This window comes from Rhinatrema bivittatum, chromosome 3 (genome assembly GCF_901001135.1).
Source record: "Rhinatrema bivittatum chromosome 3, aRhiBiv1.1, whole genome shotgun sequence".
Lineage (NCBI taxonomy): Eukaryota > Metazoa > Chordata > Amphibia > Gymnophiona > Rhinatrematidae > Rhinatrema > Rhinatrema bivittatum.
Window position 1 is genome coordinate 32,601,981 of NC_042617.1, and position 12,027 is coordinate 32,614,007.

The following is a 12,027-nucleotide window of genomic DNA, read 5'->3' on the forward strand; positions in this document are numbered from 1 at the left end:
GCTACGGTAGTCCCTTCTCCCTTCTCCTCTCCTCCCGATTTCGGCGCTCAAGGCAGCCGGGTGGGCCGTGCATTCATCCAGGCAGAGGGAGCCGGCGGCGAAAGCGGCCTCCGGCTCCCTCTGCCTGGATGAATGCACGGCCCCCGCCGGCAGTGAATGAATTCCCGTGCGAATTCGGCGCTCAAGGCAGTCACATGACGTGATGTCACGCCTTGAATAGCCCACTTGAATAGGTAGAAATAAAGGTCCACATACAGTTTGTGTAGGCGATATCTTTTTACTGGATTAACTTAACCCGCGTGAGCCCTGATGAAGGGAGCATAACTCTCCAAAGCTAAGTCACAAAGCAATATACTAAGTTAGTCCACCTGCAGCCTCTTCGCTGACCTTTATTTTTCTGGCATCATTTAGTCGCAATCAGTGTGTGTTCAACTACAAAACACTGCCTTTACTGAATATATAGAATCTCATAACTAAAAAGCTCCTTAAATTTGTCTTTTTTTTAAATTTAAGAGTGGGCTTGCTCCCATGCCCCCAATAGGTACACACTTTCTCTTTCTCACAGCGGCTCCCTTCGTAATGACGATGGAGCAGATGATGGCAGAGAAAAGACAAATCAGCCCATCCAATGTGCCCCGTCATGCCTGTCCACACACTGAAAGGATATATCCCAGCTGTAACCCACTGGAGCATAGTGGCATATGGTGCAATCGCTCGTTGTCCAAATAAAGTTTAGCTTTCTTCCTCGCTGGCTTTCTACCACTCTGGGAAGATGATCATACAAGGTTCAATTTTTAATCAGACATCCAGGGCCCCACATGTCTTCTTAGCATCAAGCTTTGTAATAATCTAAACATCTAACAAAACTAGTGAGGCTAACTCAAACATCCAGCATCCTAAATCTCAGTGGCTGTGCTGTACAGTACCCAGCCACCATCAACTCTGTTGGTTTCTGGGGACTTCCAGCCTGACGATATCATGGTCTGCAATATCCGCTCTTTATCCGCTTTGTGTTTTGTCCTTGTCACCTTTCCCTTTACCTCTGCTCTTGAGGGAATGTGTGGTGGAACAGAAGTTTGACTGTAAATGTCATCATTTGTTTGCCATTTAAAACTCTTTTTTTACTGGATGGCAGGTAGCAGTGTTCCATAGTCACCAGCAGCTGGCGCTGAAGAGGTTAATCTCAGACAGAGGCAGCTGATGATGTCACTGCTGCTGCTGCTGAGTCTGGAGAGTGACAATTAAAAAACATATCTGTTTGTTAAAGTGTCAGTGGGCAGCAGCTGAAAGAGAGAGAGAGAGACATACAGCTGGGTTAGATTGCCAAACATTACTCAGGATTGTCACTGTAAACTGAGATGGGGGGGGGGGGGGGGGGGGCAGCGTTCAGCCCTGCAGTGAGGTTCAGTAAGTGGTGAATGTTACTGTGTAATCCCTTTTCTTCTTCCCCTGCCTGCTGCGAGACAGTTCTGTGAAGAACCTTTTTGCGTTCGCGCGGCACCATGGTGGACTCCCATGCGACCACGACTCGGGTAATCGCAGCCCCTCAACCTGCCGCAGAAAGGGTCTCCTTCACTGGCCATCCCAGGGCGCAGCTGCAGTCCAGGCAGAGGTGTCGCCCCCACAGGACAACGGCCAGGAATGACTCATCGATTGCGGGGGGGCCCCAGCATGAATACAATGGAAGCAGCGGGGACAAGTGAGAGCGTGCAAAGCGGTGAGTGGGTCAGGGAACAAGGGAGTACTCTGCAGGCTGGAGGGGCAAGGGGGGCCAAGAAGAAAAGAAAGAAGGTGGCGAAAGAGCGGATCTGAGTCCAGCTCTCTGACAGTTCATCAGACACGTTTGGAGTCAAGAGGGCTCCCCCGAGGAGAGTCCTGCACGGCCCGTGTCTGATGAACTGGAAGCAAGCTCCTTTTGCGCTGACCAATTTGGGGAAAATGTCCCCAAGTCCTTGAGGAAAAAGATCAAAAAGAGAACCTATATCGACATGTTTTGTATTATGGAAGGTAGGAGAAAGAAAGCAGTGAAAACGAAAGGAAAAAAGAGAGAGATGAGATAGGTGGGTTTAGGAAAAAAGGTTCCCAGGAATATAGTCAATTGGACAGAGTCCTTCCTTAGGATGATTAGCGTGGATATGATCCACTGTTAGGCTATGCTGACTCTGTTTTGGAATAAGCACAAAATACTTGAAATCCAATAAAAGCTGGAAAATAATAAATAGCACAATATATAAAATCCAGCTGTAGATAAGCTGACAGGGTAACTAGTGATTTTTGACTTTGTAGTGACCTCATATAATACCGCTAGGGGCTACAAGCTTTTTAAGTGAAGCTCTAGAAGGCGCTAGGGCTTTTCTAATCATTGGTCACGGAAAGGCTGTGATTCTTCAATAAGAAGCTATCATGCACATATCCAAACAGGCTAAAGTCCACCTTCTGGTCGAATATCTAATGAAGCTTTGTTTCCAGTCTGTATGTAGTTCACAATCAGGTCGTGCCGGGCTTTTTTTGATAAGATGTCTTGTTCTGTCCGACACTGTACAACGTTTTGGAGGACGCTCCTTCTTCAGGGAAACAGAAAATGCTTAATACCAACTAATGACGACTGGTGAACAACCTAGAGAAATGTGCAAAAAAACCCTTTAACAGATGAATGACATCTAAACATGGAGGTGCATCAGAGTATGGGAAGACACCTACTTGATCTGTGTGAAAACGGTCAATGCGTTATTGACCAAGACTTCATTGCCACTGAAAGAGAAACATACCAACATTTTAGATTTGCGTTCTCAATCTTATGGTATTGTTAAGTGGACATCAGTGATAAAACTTACATGCGCGGTGAAACAATCTACCTGCTGCATCTAATGAGTCCGGCATTGACAAATGTACGCTGAAAAACGCTGCCATTTATACACAAGAAATCCCGCCGGTCTTTGAGATTGACAAGCGGAAATGACGTAGGTATACCCAAAAAAGATTATGTATGTCATGAGGAGGCCATTTTTAAACACCGGCTTAGATGTGCTTATGTCCAAACATGGGTATATACATCATAAGGCGGTCATCTTGAAAATGAGGAGGAACTTTATAACATTGTCAAATCAAAGAATACCATTCAATTTTTTCATTGAGTCTGAACGGTTCAACATATCTTAAGTGGTGAATCCACTGATTCTCCTTGAAATTAAGGATCAATTGTCTGTCTCCTCCACGTCATGAGGGGGGGACATGCTCAAAAATTAACCACTTGAGGTCTTCAAAAGAATGATTGGCAGAGATGCAGTGGTGCACAATTGGCGCTTTTAAATCCTTATTTTTGATACGACTTTTATGTTCAGTTAATCGTATCAGTATTTTGCGTTTTGTGCGGCCCACATATGTCATGAGGCAAGGGCATTGTAGGCCACAAATCACAAAGTTTGTATTGCAGTCAACATCCTGTTTTCTATGTACTTCGATGCCACTCTTGGGGTCTACCCATACTATGCCAGTATGTGCCTGTGAACAAAAGATACATTTACCACATTGAATTTGTCCTACCACACTTGCTACTGGTTTGCACTGAGAGGCTGCCCTGACCACATGTTGCTTAATATTAGTACCCCTAGAGTAAGCGAACATGGGGGGAGATTGAAAAATGGAGTGTGGACTTAAGTGCCAATTTCTCTGGATGATTTGCTTAATCTGTTGAGTCAATACAGTATGTTGTAACACACATATTAGATTAGGGGACGATGTCCTATGTTTGTATTCCAACAATTGATCACAGTCGGAGAATTTAGCTCTTTTGAATGCTTGATTAATGGTATAGTTAGGATATCCTCTATCACGGAATCTGTTTCCTAATAGTGATGCTTGATTTAAAAACTCCTGATGTTCGGAGCAAATCCTGCGAATATGAAAAAATTGTCCGACGGTGAGGCCTTCTTTGAATTGTCTGGGATGATGACTCTCAACTCTAAGGAAATTATTCCTATCTGAAGATTTTCTATATAATGTAGTCTGAATGCCCATTGGAGTTTTGATGATAAGAATATCCAAAAAGGATAACTGATCACGATGATAGGATAATGTAAACTTTAAATGAGGATGAGACTGGTTGAGCCAGGTGTGAAATAGGTGTAACTGATCCTCTGTATGCATCCAAATGAAAAAAATGTCATCTATATACCGTGACCATTGAAGAGCGTATTTGAAAAATTGTGTTTTGGAGGCATAAAAGGACTACAAGGGTTGGCTGTGGTTAAATTATGATGAGTGATTCAGGGAAAAAATGGAAGAGAATCAGTTCATGGTTTGGGGCACTCAGGACATAGGATTGTAGCTCAAGCAAATGACTAATAAGGCAAGCAGTGCAAGCGTCAGGTCAAGCCAAAAGATTAGCACCCTGACATACTGAGGTCAGTACATCTCAACACAATAATGGAAGTAGCAACATATGCTAGTGCTTCAATAAATCATCTTGTAGCTTTCATGATTGTAAATTTAAACATTTGTTCGATATGTTTTGCTTCGCATCCAGCAACTAAGTGCATGAGGAAGGGAGCATCAGGGAGTTCCAGCAAACTCAAATGATGATAACATATCCTGCAAAGCACCATCCCTGATAAGGTTATCCAGCACGGAGCCATGGCTCTTATTATCCCAGTCGTGACGCGGTTGCAAGAATAGCCGAGGGCTACAGGGAGGGTTTTTGATCCCTTTTCAAGAAAAAAATCAGCAATAGTACCTTTGGCAATGCACCCTTCGCAGTGCACAATGCAAAAATTGTTTAGCTGAAAATTTATGCTGAAGAGGCCCTGGGCAGAATGGCTGGTCCTGTTCACTGATCCGCACGCCCCCCCACCCCCCCATTCGAGGTAATGATGCTCTTACCTTTGGTGTAGCGTGCACGGGTTCAAGGATCCCTGAATTTTGTCCAATTCCATACCTGTGCTGAGGGGTTCTAGTATAAGTTTTTCCAGTTACTAATGTGTCAGCTTATAAGAATCGATCACACATTCATCTACCCTCCCCCCTTTTTCTATCCTATTGTAGTATATTTCTATATAAATAGCAGTAATATTCAGGGAGAGTAATGATATAGAAAAGGTGATTATATTTTCTCTTATCCAGATTATAAAAGAATATGAGTAGAAAAAAAGCATATAAAGCAAAGCTAAGTTATATATACATATATGTACATTCGGTGGCAGTGTACTTTCCTGAAAAGACTGTCCGGTCAGGCAGGTGAAGTGGTTACTGCACAAGGGTGGGGATTGTGGGCAGTGCTGGGTAGTGATGTGCAAAGTCCAAACCTTTGGTTTGAGCTTCGTTTTCGGCCTGCCACGGGAAATATCGTATTTCCTGCAGTTCGGGCCTTTGAAATTTGGGGGGACCCGAATTTCGGGTTAGTGCACGCTAACTCCCCATTAGTGCGCACTATCCCGAAAATGAATTTTTCCTGAAATTTCATGAAAAATTTGTTCAGGATTTGCTGTCCCTGAAACAGGACGAATTAGGAAATTTTGTTGAAATTGCCTAATTTGTCCTGAACGAATGCACATCCCTAGTGCTGGGTAAGCTTTCACACACAAGCCTGTGTCGGGTTGGTGGCTTGCTAGCTCTCAATTTCCTGGTCTTTCTTACTGTCTTTTATACTTACTGGTGTGTCACCCTGCCCCTATTATTGCCCCCTTGTTGCGTCAAAAAGCTCTTCACGTTTTCAGTCCCTACGTCTCTCCCTTTCATTAGTGGTGACATACAATGACATGCCCTTCTTTTCCTGTCTCTATCTTTTGCCTTCCCATCTGTCTTTCTGTTTTACTTCCTGGCTTTACCATTTTACTCTTTCCGGTACAGTCATTATTTTACTATTTACTCTATTTCCAATAATGTTTACAATTATAAGATTATACAAATTGTTGTACTCTCCTGCCTATTTGCTCACTGTATGAGAAAACTGTCTAAATGCAGGGCAGTTCCTGCATTGTTTACCTTCTTTGCCATGCAGTTTCACAGAGTTACCAAACAGGAAATCGCTAATCATTGTAACAGCAGGGAGCTAAAAAAAAAAAAAAAAAAAGATTTCACAACTTCTAAAACAGAAATGGGCCAATGTAATATGGTTCGCTGAGCCAAGCGCACTCTTAACCTGCAGTTGGATGCGGGTAGAATTGGCGCTAATCAATCCCCTAATGCAATAAGGGGATTAGCGCCTATTCAACGCGCGTCTAACGCGGAGTGAATGCAATAGCGCTCTTCACATGCAAATGCATGTGAATGAAGCTATTAAGTATTCACTCCCGATGCAAAAAGAAAATTGTGTGTCTCTGACGCGCATTTAATTGTCATCTATTAACGCCTGCCAGGAGCAGGCGTTAATAGATGTACGCATCAAAAAAAAAAAGAATAAAAAAAAGAAATAAAAGAAAAAAATTGATGATCGGGCCCATCACAAAAACCGACGCCAAGTTTAATGGCATCGGTTTTCGTTACCAGCGGACAGCCACGAAAACCGACACTGATAAACCCGGCATTGGTTTTCGTGACTAGTTTGCTGAAAACCAAACGCAGAGTTTATCAGCGTCGGTTTTCGTGGCTGTCCGCCGCTAAGGAAAACCGATGCCGATAAACTAGGCATTTGTTTTAAACCAATTTAAATATTGCATGGCACCCCCTGTTGGGGCGCCATGCACGCGTTAAGAGAGCGGGCACTGACTGTTGAGCGCCCGCTTTCTATGGGCCTTTATTGTATCAGCCCCAAAGGCTTTTCTTGTCCCTGCATTAACTCTTTATGCACCACACATTTAGCGGTAGTCCTCCCCCCCAAAAAAAATGCAGGCAAATTTCACCTTAAACAGAATTTGTCCTGCCCGAGTGGGGAGTCGGTGAATGATCATCTGCCACCAGAGGAATGTAGGTTGCAGTATGCATCTTTTGACAGCGCAATTACAATGTTGTGACAATATGAAGTGGCTTTGATGGCTAACAGCAATATAGAGTCTGCTTTTAGATTACTGCCAGTTCACCCACATAGTTTCCCTCTCCTAGGTTTTCTGTTTCGGGAACAATACTATTTCGATCATTGTATGCCCATAGGGTGATCAGTGTTGTGTGCCTACTTCGAGCAGCTCAGTACCTTTTTGCATTGGGTGGCGGAGCGAAGAGAGCGGATGGCAAATTATAATACACAATTTGGATGATTTCCTTTTTGTGGGTCTGGTTGGGTCAGACTCCTGCACTCATATGTTGCAGGTATTCCAGGATGTGGCCATGGAGTTCGGTGTACCATCGTCCTGGGAAAAGACTGAGGGTCCTGTTACTGTGATTTCCTTTTTGGGCACTGAGTTAGATTCAGAGGCAATGACATCCAGATTACTTCCGAATAAACTGCACAAGTTGCGTGGCTTACTCCATCGGGCAACGCAAGCCAAGAAATTAACCCTAGCTAGCCAGCAGTCTCTCACTGGTAGCCCTAACTTCGCATGTAGGGTCATTCCCATGGGGTGCGCCTTCTTAAGAAGGCTACCTGCCGCAACTGTGGGTGTCAAGCACCCATGCCGAATGAAATAGCAATGTGGATTGCATTTCTCCATGATTTTAATGGCATTTCTATCTGGCAGGAACCCCTGGTGTTGAGTTGAAACTTGAACATTTACACTGATGCTTCCGGGGGTTAGGGATTCGGGGCATATTGTCAGGGATCATGGTGCACTGCACCTTGGCTCTTGGCATGAGTCAAAGTTGGATCGACCAGAAATATTACCTTCCTTATTTCCGAACCTGTTCTCCTTTGTGATATGGGGGAATAAGTTCCAGGACAAAGGGATAATATTTTGGTACGACAACCAGGCCGTTGTCCAGATAATCAATAGATAGTCCACCTGTTGCCTGCAAGTTGTCAAGTTATTGAGGGAAATAGTCCTGCAGTGCTTTCGGCTTAATATGACCATGAAGGCCAAGCTTGTGCCTGAAGCTATTGCATCTCTCATGCTAAATAGGATTTATTTTGACAGCAGGTACTGGAGGCAGACAGAATTCCAGTTCCGAATCAGCTGTGGGAGATTGAAGCTTGACCAAGTGGGAATTGCTGAGGAGTGCAGTGGCCCTGTCCACTTGGTCCGTGTACTGTAGAGGATATGATCGAGTGTAGCATTTTTTGAGAAGGCTGGGATGGGTGGATGGCCCGCTATCTGATAACTTTAACATCAAATATGTCTCTTGAGCAAGGGACACAGGGTTGTCAAGAGGAGAGACAGCTAATCAGTCGGCGGGCTCTGCTTTCTTCGCAAAGGCATGGGTTGGTGTGATCCTTCTAAGAACTTTACGGTCAGAAAGATGTTAACTAGGTGGACAAGGAAGGTGGGGACAGTGACAGATGCAAGACGCCCCATAACCCATGAGTTGCTTGTTCACCTATGGTACGGTCTGCAGGAGGTTTGCGAGTCAGGGTTCAAAACTAATCTGTTCCATGTGGTCTTTTCCTTGGCTTTCTTTGGCGCTTTGAGAGAAAGCGAGCTGGCAGGCGCATTCAAGCATGATTCAGGTTTTAATGGCATCCTGATGTGCAATGTACAAGTAAGGGGGAACGTAGCACACATTTGGGTACACAGGTCTACGACTGATCAGGCCGGTAAGGGGACAATGTTATGTTTGCAGCAAGTTGACTCTCAGGTCACCTGCCTCTTAAAAAAATGTAAACATCTATCAGAGTGGGAGACCTGAGGGAGGCTCACATTTACTAATTCACGCTGACGGTGTGCCCTTAACTAGATTCCAATTTTCCATGCAGGCAACTCTGATACACGTGGGGTTGGACCCTAGTGCGTATGGGACACATTCATTTAGAATCGGAGCAGCTATCAGTGTGGCGCAGGCAGGTCTCAATCTTAACACCATACAGCGAATAGGGCGATGTAGGTCTTCCGCTGTTAATCTATACATAAGATCTGAATTGTGTGACGTGGGTGTTAATCAATAATGTTTCATTGCAGGTCTACCCCAGAGGTGAAGGACAGTCTAGATGGTGAGACATTCCTTTGTTCTTTGGGCAGCCAAAAGGGTGCAAGGAAGATCTTATGGTCCACATTTGAGCCTGACTCAATTCGGTCTTCACATCTCATGAATTGGTAGGCACGGGATGAGGGAGCTTGGAGCAGTTGTTACCGTTCCTGTGATGCAGTTTGGTAGCTATCACCAGGCCCAAAGTCGTCATAATCCATCTGGTGGGGAGGGGTGGGGGGAGGGGAATGACTTGAGAAGGGTCTCGTGTAGGCAATTGATTGATATGATCAAGAAAGACATAACAGAGTTGGCTTCCTCGTTTTATCCTGTGCAATTGTGGTGGTCTGACATTTCACTGCACTTTAAATGGTGCGACTCAAAGTTATGGGGCAGAGGTCAAAAGAAATCAATAGGAAAAATGGAGTTTAGGTGCAAAAATTGGGTGGCCAGCAAATCAGACACAAATGGGCTAATGTTATATGCGAGGGATTTTACAGATCACACAAGATACATTTGTCTGATACTGGGTAGGATCTGTTTAATAAAGTGTTGCAGGAATGCTTGGAAAGAATGTTTGTTTACACAGACTTCCTTTGTCCCTCTCACACTCACCCTCTCTCACACTCACATACCTTCACACAGGCTCTTTCTGAACCTCTCTCACACACACATCCCACCTCACAGGCTCCCTCTGTCCTTCTCTCACACACACATACAAACACACCCTCATAAAGGCTCCTTGTCTCTCATGCACACACACTCACATACTCTCACAAAGGCTCCATCTCTCTCTCTCTCACACAGGCTTCTTCTCTCTCTTGCACACTCACACACCCTTGAACATAGGGCTCCTCTCACTCACACACACAATCCTTCACATGGGCTCCCTCTCACACACACAAACATGCACCTCACAAAATCCCTGTCACACACACCCTCATTCAGACTCCAAATCACACAAGACAAACCCTCCTGGTGCTGTCATTACTCACGCATATGATCAGGTTGCATCGTCCTCATCACCTGCAGGCCAGTCTCTTAGGCCTCTCTTGTGTTCATGCTCCTTGCCCACGAGCAGGATGGGCTCTGCTCATGGTCTACGGTTGGGTTCCGCTCGCGGTCGACTGGGCCTCCCTCGACTTCAACTGCTGATGAAATTACACAAGTAGAGGAGAAGGAAATAGGAGCTTTGCAGAGCTTCGGGCACCTAATTCTTCTCCTGCTTGTCCTCCCCTTCAGGACCAAAGCATCATTCTTTGAATGCTGTCATTCAAAGCACAACGCTCAGACCCAGCAGGAGAGGAGAAGAATTAGGTGCTCGAAGCTCTGCAAAACTCCCGTCTTCTCCTCCTCCTATTTAATCAACAGTAAGTGAGAAGATCCGGGGCAAGCAGGCAGTCGAGGGTCAATACAAAAAGCACTGTCCCACTGTCACCAATGCATTTTTTTTTTAAAAGAAGATCCTTCTCCTGCAGTAATTTGAAAGTGGGAGGGGGAGGAGTCAAGTCAGCCAAATTTTGAGGGCGGCCATGGGCCCTGTGGCCCCCCCTTTCCGATGCCCATGCAAATGGGCGACTCAAGGCAATCTGCCGCCTGAAGTGAGGGATGAGATGGCGCCCCCTTGCCCCCCCTGTCTCTCCTCCCTCCTCCACGCTACCGGCCTGGCCTCTGGCATCTTCGTTGTCCCTCCTCCTTCCTCCCCACTGTCCGCCTGGCCTCCAGCGGCGGTATCGTTCCCTCCTCCCTCCTCCACACTGCGGGCCTGGCCTCCGGTCCATGGCAGTGATCCTCCTCTTTTCTGCCGCCGCCGGCCTGGGTCAGCAGCCACAGCAGGGGCAGGCAGGGTGAGGCGGACGCCACAATAGTGTTCTGAGAGGGACATCGTTTGCTGCCTCAAAATTCTGCCACCTGAAGGGGCCGCCTCACCCTGCCTCATTATGAAACCGCCCCTGCATGCAAATGTGCAGTTTCAGTTGTAGGACCTATGCTGTATTATAATTGCCATTCTGGAGATAATCAGCCTGTCTGTCCTGGGAAAAAAAGGCCATACTATAGAAATACAACTCATAAGGAGAAATACTCCCATCACCTGGGCCAAGAAGGATTTCCTTCCCCCCCACAGCAAGAACTATCCCCCAGGGATCTGAAACCAGAGGGAATAGTATGGAAAGCCTAACCCCGAAGAACAAATACTCTTATGGCCATAGGGAAAACAGTAAACCCCACCGGCAGCAAAGGGTTACACTCGTTTTCTGGTGCCCGACAGTGCAAGAGGCGCTCTCCCCGCCCCCGCCCTAGGGAGGCAGCGCCCGTGCACAGCCAGGGTTCTCAGCGCGCATGAGCGGCTGGGGCTGTCATTCCCGGCGGTGTGCACCGGCCTCGCGCCGCTGAGCTTCCCTCCTCCTCCTCGTGCGCTGCGGAGTCTCGGGCGATCGAAGTTTCGCTTGGCTCACGTAAGTGTCACGCGACGAAACTTCCTCCCGCCGCGGAGAGAGAGAGCGAGAGAGTCCTGGCCGGGCCCTGCAGTGCCTGGAGGCGGCCGCTGTTGGCGGAGAGAGAGCGCTTCCGGCGCTGAGCCCTCGGTTGGACGGGAAGGAGCGAGCGAGAGGCCCGCGGCACTCGTGAACAGCTGCTCCGCCTGGATGCGTACGTGCTGTGGTGAGCAGAGGGGCTCCCGGGGACGTCCAGCTTCCTCCGGAGCGGAGAGGCGGGTTCAGCTCCCCGTCGCTTTCCCAGGCTCGTAGGTGGTTGTATTCTGGTCTCTTCACGGGAAAGAATCCTGCGCCTTATAGAATTTCTGCTGTTGGTGAACTCGAATTTATTGAAGGACGGATTTGGATGGTTGGCTGCACGAGTGCAGTATTTTTTTTGCTTGCACAGGAGTGGAATTCTCATATTTCTGTTTAACCTAAAAGCCTTCCCTTTGCAGCTGGTGCCTTCTCTCTGTCAGCTGGTTGGCTCCCACAATTAGCCTAAAAGCAGCAGCATTAGGGAAACCAACCAATTTAATGCTGGGCGGAAAAGGAAGCAAAATGTTGT

The 12,027-nt window shown here is 46.6% G+C and overlaps 1 protein-coding gene across 7 annotated transcripts in view; it reads left to right on the plus strand.

Annotated features, from left to right (window-relative positions):
* The first annotated feature begins 9,089 nt into the window (after positions 1-9,089).
* The window catches only part of TMEM63A (transmembrane protein 63A), a 171,874-nt gene continuing 168,936 nt past the window's right edge, over positions 9,090-12,027 (plus strand). For 2 of the 7 annotated variants that reach the window (XM_029593069.1, XM_029593065.1), the window contains exon 1: positions 11,292-11,441. The gene's annotated coding sequence lies outside the window, so the exon portion shown is untranslated. The other 5 variants (XM_029593067.1, XM_029593064.1, XM_029593072.1 and 2 more) reach the window with 4 other exon arrangements.